This window comes from Onychostoma macrolepis, chromosome 07 (genome assembly GCF_012432095.1).
Source record: "Onychostoma macrolepis isolate SWU-2019 chromosome 07, ASM1243209v1, whole genome shotgun sequence".
NCBI lineage: Eukaryota > Metazoa > Chordata > Actinopteri > Cypriniformes > Cyprinidae > Onychostoma > Onychostoma macrolepis.
The window spans coordinates 19,203,493-19,207,768 of NC_081161.1; the positions used below are offsets into that span (position 1 = coordinate 19,203,493).

General features: G+C 38.4%; 1 long non-coding RNA gene across 1 annotated transcript; it reads right to left on the reverse strand.

Annotated features, from left to right (window-relative positions):
• Positions 1 to 2,000: 2,000 nt before the first annotated feature.
• On the reverse strand, positions 2,001 to 3,585 carry LOC131544994 (uncharacterized). The gene is made up of 4 exons (XR_009272292.1): positions 3,257 to 3,585; positions 3,057 to 3,158; positions 2,924 to 2,968; positions 2,001 to 2,611 (listed from the first exon to the last, which is right to left on the reverse strand). It is a non-coding gene; the product is annotated as an uncharacterized LOC131544994 (long non-coding RNA).
• Between the last annotated feature and the right edge of the window lie 691 nt (positions 3,586 to 4,276).

A 4,276-nucleotide genomic window follows, 5' to 3' on the forward strand; every position in this document is an offset into this window, starting at 1 on the left:
GGCAAGGGCTACGCCTTTTCTTTTGTTCTTTTACCTGTTTCTGAGTATCTTATTGCCTTGTATTATCCAAGAAACAAATAAAATCCATTCAGGGAAAGAGAAATAACAGCAGATCACCTGAAATGAACCACTGAAAGTAAATGGAATGAGAAGAAAAATGGGAGCAACAAGGACATATAGGCTACAGTACGTCAAAAGTTACTAGGTGTTCATGGAATTGCTTGAAAATTCAAATGTAAATTGCTTCAAATATAGTTGACACGATTTATGGACATGCTGAATACTTAGCATGCTGTGAAATTTTGGCGGTGAATGAAAATTGTTCAGGCTGCTTTTCGCTTTGCTTTGAATCGATATTTTCTCATCTTATAGAAAATATCTTTCGGAGGACTTTGGGCCATACGGTTTACTTAGCCTACTTTTTCAAACAACTGAGATGTGTTTGAAGAATGGCTTTTCTTAATCGAATGACAGCCATCAAAACTGCTAAGAACTACAAAGGGTTTGTGGAAATCTGATAGTGTTCATAAATTCAATGGAAGCATGCCTATAATAGACTTTTATGACCCTTTATGATTGTCTTGAAATGAGAGATTCAACCCAACTAATCTGTTAACTGTTGTTTTGTACAGTCCGGTTTAGTTTCATCCCACGTAGCCTGTGTGACTTCAATGAACGCAATGAATGTCTTTTGTTTATTTATGCACTTCAAACGTCACTTTTACCATGACGTTTTTCATTTGATTGAAGAGCTCTGATGTGAAAATCCATTCAAGGCTCTGTATCCTTTATACTGATACATACAGCATATGGGTGCGAATGAGTGAGAGAGTTTCTCTGCAAGATGTCCCCTTTCATTTGTTGTGGAAATTAGAGTGTCTGTATGAGGGTGTGTGCGTGTTTGTGTGTCAATGTGTGTTTCAGGGTGCGGACAATTGGGCATGGTCATAATAGATAGCAGAAATTGAGAGTTGGCGCTTTTGTCGGTTCAGTATTTTAGAAGACAAATTGAAAATTGAAGAATTGGCCTATATTTAGTAGGAACAATACAAGCCTGAGGCGCTGCAACCTGATTCAGTGTTTTTAGGCAGACCCTTTTCCTTCCCTCCATGACATATCCATCGTCTTCTCTGAAATGGTGTGATCCAAGACCTCCTGTGCAACATGAGAGTGAATGGCAGTACAGGTGGAGACCTTGAACAATTCTCTTTGTATGTGTATGTGGAGGTGGGGGAGACTGTGTTTGATCTGGCACAGAGCAGGATGAGTTCTACAGATAAAGGCATAGATGTACAGTGGCACAAGCGGTCATTGACCCCTATAGGGCTGGCTTTTTACCTGCTATACATGTTACACTTCATAATATATACATTGTATTATTATAGAAATAAATCTCATCTCTTATTGCTCTTTTCTGGCTTTTAAAATGTGGCAGACAGACAGACAGACAGATAGACAGATAGAACCAATCACATTACAGAGCTGACATCGTTGATCTTCTGTCTGGTGCTACAGTCAATCACTGAAAGAAAAGTGGCTTAAACTGAATCATACTGCAGTAAAATTGTCTGTGACTTCCTTTTAAACCTATACTCTTTTTAAAACTCAATTCTGTGTTCCCTAAAAAAAAAAAATAGATAGATCCAAATTGAATATATAATGGCAAACATGATATTGCTTTTTCCACAAAAAACAACACTTTATTCAGCGTTGTGAAGCCTGTCCTCCATTGACATCTATTATTACAAAAAAAAAATCGCAGCATTATGCTTTTTTTTTTTTGCTAACCTTTCCTTATCTTAGCTTTTTTGCACTAGTGAACTGAAAGGTTGCTAGTTCTTCAAATCTGAATTTTGCCCAACACTATATATCAGAAACATCTTAATAGTAATTTTCTTTTAACAAAAATATAAAATGATCAGAAAAGGGACAGGCATTCACATTCTTGGTCACTACCATTCAAAAAGTGTAATGCTTTTTTTCAGAAAGGATCAATTAGAAGTGAGGCTAAAGAAATGTATAATATAAATAATGTCAAAATTGTATAATGTAAAAAAATATATATATTTCAAATAAATACTGTACTGAACATTCTGTTGATCATAGTATCCTGAAATTTCTGCTTTTCCATCACAGGAATAAATTACATTTGAAAATATATTAAAACAGAAAATAGTTACAATTTCACATTATTACTGTGTTTACTGTATGTTTTATTAAATACATTTAGATTTGGTGATCATACGACTTGGGTAAATCCAGAGTTCTGAGATTGTCCTGAGAATCCAGAGAGATTGTCAGAGCGAGTCAAAGCAAGGTTACAGACACACTCCTAGACAGAGGCCTTTCCTTGTTTTTTACATTCTTGTTGGGTGGACAGACTGGATTTCAGGGCACTTCCTTGACCCAGAGCTGGCTCACAGCTAACTGAGGAAGGTGCACTAGATGAATGAACGAGGAGCGAGGCCATCATTCCCGACTTCCTCTTCCCCATTACCAGGTGGAACAGGGCAGAAATAATCACAAACATCACCATTTGACTGTTGATCTGGACAAAGCAGGTGGTCAGTAAAATATGAGGTCATGACAGGCAGTGTGTCATCAGGAGCGGCTGGAATAGGAGGGAAGGGCACAAGATTAGTCCTTTTGAACTGAAAGCTGGCGGTTCTGATCATGTGCTCTCTAGGAAAGTCTCTCTTGCCATAGAGTGGTAATGAAATGGAACTTATTTACACAGTTTCCATGGAAACTACCCATTGGATTTATTGGATTCATACTTTTTCCCTTAAATCAGGGAATTTGGTTTATTTAACCTATTCAGTGTTTTTTTTCGAGGTTCCTACTCTTATTCCTGAAGCAATGCCCCGTCTGTGTTATAATAAAAGAAATGTTTGAAATATGTTTCATAAAAGATTGCTCTGACCTTCACATTACATCTGTTTTCAGAGTCTATTTAGTTGCAAATGACCTGCACATGATAAATAAAGGGAGTGGATTACAGCATGTTCAATAACCTTTAAAATGTTTTCTTCAATTTGCCTTAATTCATCACAAACCTGGTTTTCCTTGGAGATGAAGCTCGGGCTGCTAGAAATATACCATGCGTTGGAAGATCTGAAATGGTCATGAACTTTTTCCTTGATGAACCTGCACTCAGACTTGAATTAAACAAGTTTGAAATAGAGTCTGAAAAACAGATGGAAAGCATAGTGAAGGGGGAGGGGATACGGTTTTGCGTTAGGGAAAGTCTTATTACCTGCGTCATGGGTTTTCACTCACAGAGAAAGGCTGTCTGAAAGTAAGCATTAGAGCCCCACCATCTCCATGCAGGCTTCCAGTGTGCATGGAGTAATGTTCAGTTTGAACAACACAATGTTGTGTGGAAGAAACGGCTCAGCTCTTCGTTTCTCCAGTCTTCTCAACCCAGCCATCGCAGTGTCCCAAAGATCTTATCAGTCCATGACCAAATCACTCATTGGTGCAAGAAAATAACAACTCAGCTCCCGCTGCCCTTTCATTGCAAAGTTGTTCAAAGTGGCAGAACAACTGGCTTTCGCTTACATCAAGGACGTGTCTGTCTGCGTCATGGGTTGGTGTTTCCATTACCTTATGCTCAGAACACCAGAGGAGCCACCCTACCTCATGAGCCAGACCTTTGATTGATGTGCCTCGGCCTATAGTGGTGTGGATTTGTGGTTCGCAATATATAATATTTTGTTATGAAGTTGGACTAGAGTTGTGACCTCAGAATTTGACCTAACTGACACACTCAAAAAAAAGATGTCTGCTTAGATTCAGTTCCAACTTTGCTGTAACTTTAAGACTTCTGTGATTTGACATGGTTTGCGGTGATCATATTTTCCCATTTGAGATGCGTAACAGCACTTAAAAACCAAGAAAGAACAGCTTCAACAAACATATTTCAGAGTTTCCAAAGCAAACAAATTGCTTACTATTAGCCACTCTAATTAAGCTACTTTTTGCTCATGCTCAAATACTTGGGAGACAAGCAAGCTTAATTTAACTTATCCAAAAAGACTTCTCTGCCATATCACCACGTATACCGCAAGACGAAAAGAGTTTTCCGGAAATGTTTAGGCTCTTAATTTGCCACATAAAATTTGCTCGATGTGATTTGGTAGGCAGTGCAATAAACTGTGCCCTGAAGGCACAGTTCATTATCAACACAAGCTCAAGAGCAGAACTGTGCTTTCCATGAGCTTGGCTCATTCCCTCACCCACAGTGGAGAACATGAGGTTGTTTCCATATCAGATT